This window comes from Dermacentor andersoni, chromosome 6 (genome assembly GCF_023375885.2).
Source record: "Dermacentor andersoni chromosome 6, qqDerAnde1_hic_scaffold, whole genome shotgun sequence".
Lineage (NCBI taxonomy): Eukaryota > Metazoa > Arthropoda > Arachnida > Ixodida > Ixodidae > Dermacentor > Dermacentor andersoni.
This window is the reverse complement of record NC_092819.1, coordinates 48,420,001-48,431,153: the sequence shown is the minus strand read 5'-3', so window position 1 is coordinate 48,431,153 and position 11,153 is coordinate 48,420,001. Positions and strand designations below refer to the sequence as shown.

The 11,153-nt window shown below is 44.0% G+C and overlaps 2 non-coding genes across 2 annotated transcripts; one reads left to right on the top strand and one right to left on the bottom strand.

The window, feature by feature from the left end:
• Nucleotides 1–1,987: 1,987 nt before the first annotated feature.
• Nucleotides 1,988–2,060, bottom strand: TRNAV-UAC (transfer RNA valine (anticodon UAC)). Its single transcript has one exon. It is a non-coding gene; the product is annotated as a tRNA-Val (tRNA).
• A 145-nt stretch (nucleotides 2,061–2,205) lies between these two features.
• On the top strand, nucleotides 2,206–2,278 carry TRNAV-UAC (transfer RNA valine (anticodon UAC)). The gene has a single exon. It is a non-coding gene; the product is annotated as a tRNA-Val (tRNA).
• Nucleotides 2,279–11,153: the final 8,875 nt, after the last annotated feature.

Sequence of the window (11,153 nt, the reverse complement as noted above, 5' to 3'; positions counted from 1 at the left end):
CCACTGGCTGAGGAACTTATAGTTTCTTAGAAATTCAAAAGAAGATATCGAGCGTCAATATGATAACGCCTCAAGAACGTCTGAATCCACAAGCCCGAAGATTAGGCGAATCCGTCAATCCTATGGTGACATTCGAAACTCTGGCAGTTCCAGAGTTCCAACCATAGCAATACTAACACGAAGTTGCCTGCGTTCGAGTAAATGCGGCAATGCACCACGCGCTGCATCGCTGCTTGTACTGCGCGCCGCACAGCCTACAACTGCGGCACAGCGGGAACAGCTGGCCGCAACGACCCTCCGCAAGCCTGCCTGCCTGCCTGCCTGTGAGTGCCGTCTCGTACAACTGGCGTGCACTTACACGCATCGCCTGCGAACATACGCGGCCGCAGGAGAGCGGGCGTGTGCGTTATTGCTGCCGCGGTCGGAGGCGGACCGGAAAGGCAAGAAGACGATGAGGATGCGAGACCATGCAGTGCATGCTCGGCCTTCGTCGTCGTCGTCGTGGTGCAGTTGGCCGGTTGAGCGCTTCCGTGAGAGCACGGGAAGTGCGCCCGATTCCTCGCCTCTCATTCTTCCTCTTCTCCGTCGTCTTCCGCAATAACGAATGAATACGCTATTGCGGGTGGCACGGTCTCCGAGAACGACTGGGCCCAGAAAGCAGGCGGCTGACGCAGTTTCTTTAAGAGGAGGGGGGGTGTCGCCCGCGCGGTGAGAGGCAGGCTTCCCCACCCTAAGCTGCAAAAGTGCTTCCGGTTCCTGGTTATTCGGGCGAGTGTTGTTTGCCTGTGGCTTGAGAGATTACGTTCGATTAGTTTGAGAGAGATTGATTAGTTCAGATTGCGAAGTTCGGAGGAGGGGGCGCGCGTTGTTAGTGTACGCTTCGATGGCGATGACGAGTGGCCTAAGTGATTGCGAAGCTGGGCTAGGTGGTCGAGCCATCGAGGTTCTGAAAAACAACAACACATAATAAAGAAAAATGGCAGGAAATAATTATGTAAAGAACGAAGAAAGCAGCGCTAGATACGTATGTGTCTATGGGCCGACGGACAACACAGATGCTCTTCTGTTAGTCTTTGTTTGATCCTCTACTCAACGCTGTATTGTTTGTTTGTTTGTTTGTTTGTTTGTTTGTTTGTTTGTTTGTTTGTCTTTTTCTTTGTTTTGTTTTAGAGGGTACGCTGTCAGCAGTAATGGATGACGAGCCTGCCAAAGCAACGGAGGGCCGTGGACCTTAGCCAACTACGACTTTCATATCATGCGCAAAAATTACGCCGCACGCTCCTTCAGTTAAAGAAGTAATAAATTGCATTTAAGGCAACTCGAAGATGTATCATAGCAAGTTGCGGCAACTTTCTCCGCGTCGGAACAGGGAAAAATAAAAATAAACGAAAAAGAAAATGAGACGTCACCCTGAAGAACCGGCTTTGTGTTCTGGCGTCAAATCAACAAAATCACATCGGCTTTGGGTTTCATTTTTTCCATTAGGAATAAACCCGCTTCTACCAAGCAAATAAAAATATACAGTATTCAAAAGGTACCTGAGCAGCTTAAATTGATTTAATGGTGCGAATCTTTTGTGTTTCGTAATGAACTTATAGTTATGCCAGTAGTCGAATTAGTCGCGATTGACCAACTACGAGACATGTACGTAATTACTAAAGAATAATGACCTGCAAGTACAGAAATTTTCTGAATTTGGAGTGAAGCGGGAAAAACGAAACAAAGAAAGAAAAAAAAAGGATAGAAATGAAAATACATACGTGACTGGGCTGAAAACTTATCACCATCATGATTACCGCAAGAAAAAAAAAATCTAAATAAAGAAATGAATTGTTGGCCAGCACGATATAATAACGTGGCTGCCCATGAGTGAATTAAGTCGTTGCGTTGCTCGTGGGCCACCAGCTGCCCATCGACTAAACTCGAGTTGCCACTGTAATATGTCGCGGAAAAAAAAAAAGCGTAATCATGGAAAAAAAAAAAAAATTGGTTCCGTCCGGGATCGAACCCGAGACCTTTCGCGTGTAAAGCGAACGTGATAACCACTACACTACGGAACCGCGGACGTCGGGGCCACGGAAAAAGCAGATATTCCAGCTGCGACTTTTCTTTTTCCTTTCTTCCTCCGACGCGCCCGCGATGCTGCTGGCACTATCGCTGTCGCGCGCGCGCTTTGTCTCACACTGCGGGAGTTAGTCGTCGTGTGGTTCCGTAGTGTAGTGGTTATCACGTTCGCTTTACACGCGAAAGGTCTCCGGTTCGATCCCGGACGGAACCAGCGTTCTTTCTTTTTTCGTTTTTTTTAAGCTCTTGTCGTGAAAGGCATTTCCGTGAACTCGTGTCACCCTTTCTGGAAGCGCAAAAAAAAAAAAAGGAAAAAAGGAGCACGAGGTGTTCCGCCTGTTTGTGTACCGGGAGAAGAATATTTGGCAGCCCGAAAGGAATTTCAATTGACATTGTCGCTCAAGCCATGCCGACTATGAAAACAAACGTCTGCTTGTCTTTGTCTGTTTGTTTGGTGACATCTGTATATGTTTTGCGAAATAATGTTGGCGAGGGCTGGCGATAAAGAATGAAAGAGCGCGTAGCGAACTCCAATCTATTGACTCAAATGCGGTGTGGAAAGCATTGGTATGCCACGAGCATTGGTATGGAGGTATGCCATGAGCTCACTGTTGTACAGGCGAGTTTAATTATCCCGCTGCTGTGTACTGTGTCACGCCGTTTAAAGTTGTTGTTTAGAAGGTGAACCAACAGCCCAAATGAACACACGCTGACTCTATTTATCGTCCGCGGTATATATATATATATATATATATATATATATATATATATATATATATATATATATATATATGGGGGTTTCAACTTATAAAGGTATTGCCATTTTTCTTCAACTGTGTGGTTAGGCTTCCTTTTGCCCCGTGAAATTTAGTTTAGAATATACCAAGATGGCGAATTGTTGAAATATTTTGCTTGTCTGTGTTTCCATGTTCCTCTGTTCTTTCTTTTTTCCTTCGTTTTATTTCTCTGCGTTTTGTTGTACATTCTTTTTTTTTCTGTGACTTTTTCTTCGTTTCTTCTTTTTATTTGTGCATAGGTACTCATATACTCTTAGACTACGAAAGACAGACATTTCAATGAAGGCACGAACAAACACAAACTATTTGTGGGAATATGTCAGTTGTCGTTATAGAGATTTCTAAGACTAGTTGAAAGCCTGTCTGCAGGTGAACCTATTGGGTATGTGAAAAATTATTTTATTTGTTTCTCATTTCATACTTCTTTTCTTTCGTTTTTTCAAACGAAGAGACGCCTACAAAATTGTTTTTTTTTTTAACTGAGTTTCGTAATCCTTAATTGCAGGGAGCTTCGTCAAACGACGGGTTCTTCTTAATTTCTTTCTCTATTTGTCTTTTTTTCTTTTTGAGGCTAGTAACTTTCTCTGGAAGAAGCTGTTTAGGAGAGCGTGATTTTTTTTTTTTCGAGGTCGCGCTGAAGTGCTTTTTTTTTTTCCCATTCCGGCTCTGCTCTTGAGTTGCTAGGGGATAAAGCGGGGTGTAGTGTTGATCACGTGGGTCGCGTGGTGGAAGGTTTCCGCGCCTCGCTGATTCGCACGGTAGGCACGTGATCGCCAGGCTGCGAATCGTGTTGCAGAAGATATGAAACAGTTCTTGTGGCGTATTATTAGCCGATTCAAGAAGGCTACGCTTCGCAGAGATTACAAAGTATGCATTGGATCTGCATAATTCTTATCTACTGATTTTAGTACATACACGTACTTTTGTGGGAATACCCAAAGGCTGAAGTAAAAAAAAAAAAAAATATGGGGTTTTTACGCACCAAAACCACGGTCCGATTATGAGGCGAGTTGTAGTGGGGGACTCCGGAATAATTTGGACCATCTGGGTTTCTTTAGCGTGCACCTAAATCTAACTAAAGTGGTGTTCGCGCATTTCGCTCCCATCTAAATGCGGCCGCCGTTGCCAGGATTCGATCCCGCGACCTCGTGCTTGGCCGCCCAACGCCAGAAGGCTAACTCGAAATTTTAACAGAGGGTGCTCTGAAAGACTGCAGACGTCACGGTAGTAAGCGACGTCTGCGGTTGAAGCAGTGTTTCACTCCCACAATGGTGACCATGAGCAGTTCCAGAATTAGGCTTAATGCGCATTGAAATATGCCCCAAGAAAGTGGACGGTGTGTGTGTGTGTGTGTGTGTGTGTAGGAGGAATGGTTACGTATAGCTCAATTGTGACATTATTCCCACCGCGGTGGCTTAACGGCTATCGTGTTGCGCAGCTAAGCACAAGGTCACGGGATCAAAATCGGCCGCGGCGGCCGCATTTCGATGAGGGCGAAATGCAAAAAACGCCCATGTCCCGTGCATTGTGGGCACGTTAGATATCCCCTGGTGGTCAAAATTAATCCTCAGTCCCCCACTACGTAAACAAATCGTGGTTTTGGCTCGTGATGCCCCACAATTCAATTGTTAGATCGTATTGCATGCATAATGTGAAGATTCCGGATTCGGCTTCCACTGGCGGTAAGTTGTCTCTTCGTTCCCTTCCCTTTTCCTTATTGATACTACATTTCACTTCAAAAAGAGAAGGTGCAATTTTAACTATATATAAATGGTTTACTTCATTGTTTGTTGGCTTCATAACGTTGTTACCAACAGAAGAAAATCGAGCCACTTGGTTCTCCCGATCCTTCTTGCCCTTTACAGTACGGGAATGTTTTCTTTTTTTCTGTAATGGCATGGCCGTGTACAGTGACAACCTTCATATTGCCAATTACGTACGTATCAACAAAGGAATCTGTAATTCGGTTGGTCATTAACAAAATAGGCCATATTGCTTGGACTACGGCTTAACTAATTAACAGTACCTCGAGAAGCAACGTGTAAGCGCGAAGAACAAGAAAGAAGAAAATCAATCAAACAAACAAACTAGTAATGCTGCGACGGGGAATAGGTGAAACATCACGGATAAACGCGATGTCTAAAGGGAGACGTTAGCCGCCTGAAGAAAGACAACGTGAAACAAACAAAGGAACAAACCAACAAAAGAATAATTGACACTCACTAAAGTATCCGTACGTTATTTGAAGGCGAAAGCATTATGACTTATATAATTCATTGGTTACGTCCATGATACGCGACGTCATACATTGTCACGTGTGCTCCACAAATCGACCTCAATCCAGCTTGCTCTAATTTGTACCAACCTTAATCCGCCTTAGTCCGCTGTAATGCACCTTCATGCACTTTAAGCCACCTGGCTCAAACGTGTACCAACCTTAAGAGGAAGCTTTAGCTCGGGCCCAACTCCGACGCGGCCTATTCAAATACATGTAAAACGCAAAAACGTTTTTATGAGATAACCCCTGGACCGATTTTGATGAAATGTGTTGCATTTGAAAGAGAAAGTTAAATTCTAGTGACTGTTGGAAGCGGAATTTCGATTTACGGCTTGAATTTTCTTAAATCGATTTTCAAATATTTGACCGTTTGAAAAAAATGGAAGCACGAAGTTTACAAATTCATAGCTCTGCATCAAGAACTGATATCACGGTTCTGTAAACGGCATCCATTAGATAATTCAAAGCGGACAAATTCAATATGTCATTTTACATCTTACGTGAATTTGTTACGTCGGTTACAACGGTTTTGCAAAAGTTGTATTTCCCTATGATTAAATATTTTTGATATTCATGTGTAACACATCAATTTTGTCCGCTTTAGATGTACTATTAGATGTAATTCACAGAATTGTATTATCATGTTTAGTGGTTGAGTTACAGAGTCGTAAACTTGATAGTTTCGTTTTTTGAAAATGTTCGATTTTTGGCAATTTTTAATAAAATATTCACGACCTAACTCAAAAATTCGAAACCAACAGTCACTAGATTTTAAGTTTTCCTTTTAAAAGCAACAAACCTCGTCAAATTTGGTGCAGTGGTTGCCGAGAAAAACGAGTTCCCCTTTTACATGTATTTAGATAGGTGCACCCGAGCTAAAGCTTCCTCTTAAGTCACTGTAATCTACATTAATCCAGTTTAATCCATCTTAATCCACCTTGCTCTAATTTGTACCAACCTTAATCTCGGTTAACCACCTTAATCCGCCTTGCTCTAATTTGTACCAACCTTAATCCACCTCAATCTACTTTAATCCATCATGCTCTAATTTGAAGCGACCTTAATCCGTCGCGATCCACTTTAATTCACATTAAACTACTTCAGCACACCTTAATTCATTTTACTCCACTTTAAGTCACCTTACTCTGACTTGTTCTAATTTTAGTTCACCCTAATCCACCTTCATTCGCTTTAATTCACTTTAAGTAACACGAATTAAGCGTAATTAATTCCAATTAACGTTATACAATTTACTACCTTGTGCATTACTACTGACGTTATACAGGACGCATACCATTTACTATCTTCGGTATTGCTACTGACGTCATATAAAACACTGATGACGTCACTGATGGTGATGATTTTTGGTACCACTAGTTGCCTACAACGCCGGTTTTTGTGCCTCAGGCGATATACATATAAATGCTTTCGCATTAATAAAGAAAGGTAAGTGAAGGCGGGGAGGGGCCGGTTGTGTGTGGGGCTGGAGGGGGGTGGCGGAGTAGAGGAAAAAAATAACTTCAAAGGACGGCAACGGCAATTGCGAGCACCTTATTCAGCAGGGCAACCGAAAAGCCTAGCACGCACGCCGGGCACGATGATAAGAGCTAAAAGCAGTAAACTTTGAACACTTTGCGCATGCGCTCCGAGATTTAACGAGTTGATCGGACGCATGAAACGATGATGGATGGGCTTACGCTAAGAAAAAAAAAATATCTATTCGTTTCTTTGGTATAGTCTAAGCAGCAAGTTGACCGTTCACTTCTCTTAACTTGACTTCCACCCCCCCCCCCCCCCCACTTTTTTTTAGTCTTCGATGAGGTTGATTTATCGCTCGAGTCTGTCCTTTGGATTGGGCCTGTCGACGGAGTCGCAAGGCGCTTCCGGCTTGCTTGAATGAGAGCAGTTTAAATAAATAAGGCCCGGTTTAAACTGACGACGCAGGCTGCTTCACGAGTGGTTCGCAGTTTATGTCTCGTTCTGCTGGTTTAGTTTCTATAGCTACGCTGCCTTGCCCAACTCGACCTCGGCCAATAAGCTTTTCATTTGATTCGCTTTATACAAGTACCATTATGACACGAAGATTACGTGCCAAATTATATATTTATTATTTTATTATAAATATTTGTTAAGTTAAATATGTCAAGCTCATCTTTCTTATATAATAATAATGATAATAATAATAATAATTTATCGCAGTAGTGACAGAATATAATTTGTTCCGTCGCTTATGTACAGACTGCAACGCCACTGGGGCTGGTCGCCAAACACAGAGTGCCAGCAATCTCACTACTTTCAGTTGTACCGGAAAACTCAACCTGTTGACTACCGTCTTGCAGGAATATTAAACGTTCGCATTTTTTTTTTCTTTTTGAAATACACGCTTGGCTCGAGGTATATATGTAAAAGATGTTGCTAAGTTGAGATGTGCGTCCCAATTTTCGTCGACGGCTGTATTGAAACCGCCATCGAGCTGTTCTGCAGTGGAGTGCAATAAACAGACCGCGGTCAAAAGTGTGTCGCAAGTTGAGGAAGTGCAGCAGAAAAAGCGCGAATGTAATTTGCATACGCAACGGACGTTTCGTTGTGTTTCCTCAGAGCACGGCCCATCGCCTCGCGGCTTTTGACGCTTCTTTATGCGACGTCTCTGAAAATTGGGGCACAGTGCAGCTAGCGGCAAATTGTTAAGCCTGAGCTGAACATTTTTTTTTTTTTTTGCATACAGTTGTACTAGTAGAGTATGAACAGCAACTACGTCGACATCTGCGCTGGCAGCTGAAGAAAGAGAACGTGAAACAAACAAAGGAACAAACCAACAAAAGAATATTTGACACTAACTAAAGTATCCGTACGTTATTTGAAGGCGAAAGCATTATGACTTATATAATTCATTGGTTACGTCCATGATTCGTCTACTGCACCAATTGCAGTAGACGAATAAGTTGCTCAGCGAGAGACCGCATTGCCCAGGAAGCAACGCCTGCGACATCTCTCGGCCTGGTGAGGAAGCAGTATGCTGCGGTGGGTTCGATGCGTTGTGACATGTCCGCTCGCAGCGTTCTCGTGTATCTTGACTGAAGGAAAAATACAACAAAGAAGAAAACAAGATAATAGTCATAAAGGAAGCGTTTAATCTTCCACAAGGACTCGACTCGCCTTTTTCGAGCCGAGTCAGAAAAAAGCGCACAGATCTACGCCTGTGTAACGCAAGCCGTCTACGAAGTGCCCACTGACATTTCAATGGGACCAGCAAACGATAAAAATATAAAGCCTCGCATATGCGCTGCGTAAGCAAACAGCTAGCTATAGGCCTCGGAGAACAAGTTACGCCACGTATCCCAAGATGAATACTGCTTTGAGTGCACCCACAATCACTCCAGCTTGTTTGAGAAAAGGACGAACCACCGTGCGTGAATGCATTTATACGTTCGAGCCAGACTCCTGATTGACCTGTTGTTTCAATATCTGGCGTCAGCGTAAAATTTCTGGCAAAGAAATGATAACCGCAATTAACTTATCGCGAGAAACCCGGTATATTAGAGTGCTAGATATCCAATCACGTCACAATGTTATCGTGAGACAGAGACTCGGAAAACCAGAAAGATACGCGATGTAGAAACGCGGGTAGCAACGCCACTATGAAATTGGCACACGACCTTTTCGTGATGGCTTGGATTCCTAACTTTTGCGTCTATTCAGTGCTGCATTAGCGTTTGTCAATACAGAAATGCCACATTGCGCTTAAATGTACGCAAAAAGAAAGAATCCCAATACTTCTAGGAAGCGACATACATTTTGGTAATACAACGAAAATGGTGATGTTGCAATGACAAAATTTCCTCTGCGATTTGGAGCAATATTCGAACAGAAGTGCTATCTTACTTTTCCCACATATTTTTTCGACAGTTTTCGCCAGAACAACGGTAAATACAGTTTTGAGAGGAGATTCGGACAGTCCTCACTGATTCATTGTTTTTATTTAAAGTGGGGAACTGCGGAAGAGTTTCTCGTCTTCTCCTTTTTTTTCCAAGCTTTACAAATCAGCTGAGCAGCTGTGTTCGTTCAGTTGCATTTTAAATGTGAACCGGATCACTTGAATATGTATGCTTGTATTGCTCGCTCTGACCAAGAACACATTCTATCGAGGAACACACTGAAGAATATGATCGTGCTTAGGAATCAATTCTCCCCCTCGTAATCGCTTATTCTTTTCCGTGCCACTTCGTGAAGACACCCATTTCGATATTCTTGGAGCAGGAACGGATTAAATGACAAAACAAAGAGAATCAACGCCACTCAACGGTTCTTTTGTTCGACACGATTGCTGCTTTCTTTATTTTCGGCCTTGCATTTCGCGGATGACCCACTTTCGCGATCGACTGAATAATTTATTTTCTATTTTGCGTATCCTTGTCACTTTCTTTTTTTTGAGCGCTCCGCAGAGCAAGCGAAATCTGCGTTCGCTTCGACAACTGCATATTTTGCACGGTCACTGGCCCGTCCCGCGAATGCTGGAAGTTGCTTTGACGTCTTTATTTCGCCAGCACTTCCTGACCGTCGGCACTAAAAGAAAGAACGTTCACTCTAGGCGAAAGACTATGCGTTTTGTCAAAACGACACCGATCGATGGCGTTCTCAGCGTTATACTGATCTTATAACCCGGCTTCCTTTCTTGCCACAGTGTTCTCATTGGCGATTACTAAAGTTTCAGGGTTTTTATAGCTTTAGCGGACTTAAGCTTCAACAATTGATAACTGTGGACTCTGTGGTGTGATCGTGGCCTGTGAATGGCTGCGATCGTATGCCCGTGTTCGGCTTATGCCTTACTAAAGGGAAGCTTTTTGTGCCTCTTCCTTCGAATTTCCCACTGCTGCTGTGTGACACACCGCGTTGTGGGCTGATTGAGAGCGGGTGTACACATGTCAGGAGCGCGGCAGAGAGTAAAGGCGACGCAAGAAACTCGTTTGGACCTTTGCACCGCGTCGAATGTGCACAATGACCTCTGGAGCTCCCTGGGCGTCGCCGCATTAACCTCTTGACAGCTGTAATTATCCGTGACCCCTGCAAAAGCATTGCAGAAATTGCAGCTCGTACTTTCTACTGGCGTGCAAGTCCAGAGATAGTCCAGAGATAATCCAGAGATAGAACGGCAGAGAGGAGGGGCGGGAGAGGAGTCACAGAATGGGTAGAACCGACGCAGACGCGAAACGAGTGTGTAAAAGCCTTGCCACTCTTCGCTCGCAGTTCCCGTACAAGAGAACGGATTGGGAAAAGGTGACGTGAGAAGGCAAGGAAACGCTACTACTATAGACACGACTGCGGTTGGGGGCAAACGGTATAAGTTTAAGTTACAGGCACGGTACGGTACGCTTATGCTATTTATGAAAAATAAACACCGTGCAAATTTGTCAAGTGGACAACTCACACAGGACGTGCAGAAGCAAAGCCGCATTAAATAAAGCGCACCGCAGGATCCAGGCGACGCTACGGAAGCGTTCACACGTCAAATCGACACTTCTGTGCCCACTGCGATAGCTTTGCAGCTATGGCATTGCTCGAAGTCGCGGGTTTGATCCCAATCGCCGGAGCCGCATTTCCACGGGAACGAAATAGAAAACGAATGTGCACTTAGATTTGCGACACGTTAAAGAACATCACGGTGGCAAAATTAGCCCGGAGTGCGCCCCTATACGGCATGCCTCATAAACCGAGTGTGGTTTTGGCACGTACAGCCCCATAATCCAATTCAAGTTTAATACTTCTGCCACGATGCGATGTGCCATGTGAGGCAATGACAATGCTCAACCAGTGCCGGATTATGAAATATGGCGCACAACAACGCCTCAAGCAAACACCTCTCCCTGTGTGTTCTGTGTACTACGCAGACAAACAGCAGTGGTGCACGCAAGGTAACGTTTAGCATCAACTCGCCACCCTCGTGTTGGACTAAAAGTTGAAGAGATTAAACATGCGCCGTCAATACCACGGCTAATTATTTATCCAATGAACGCAAA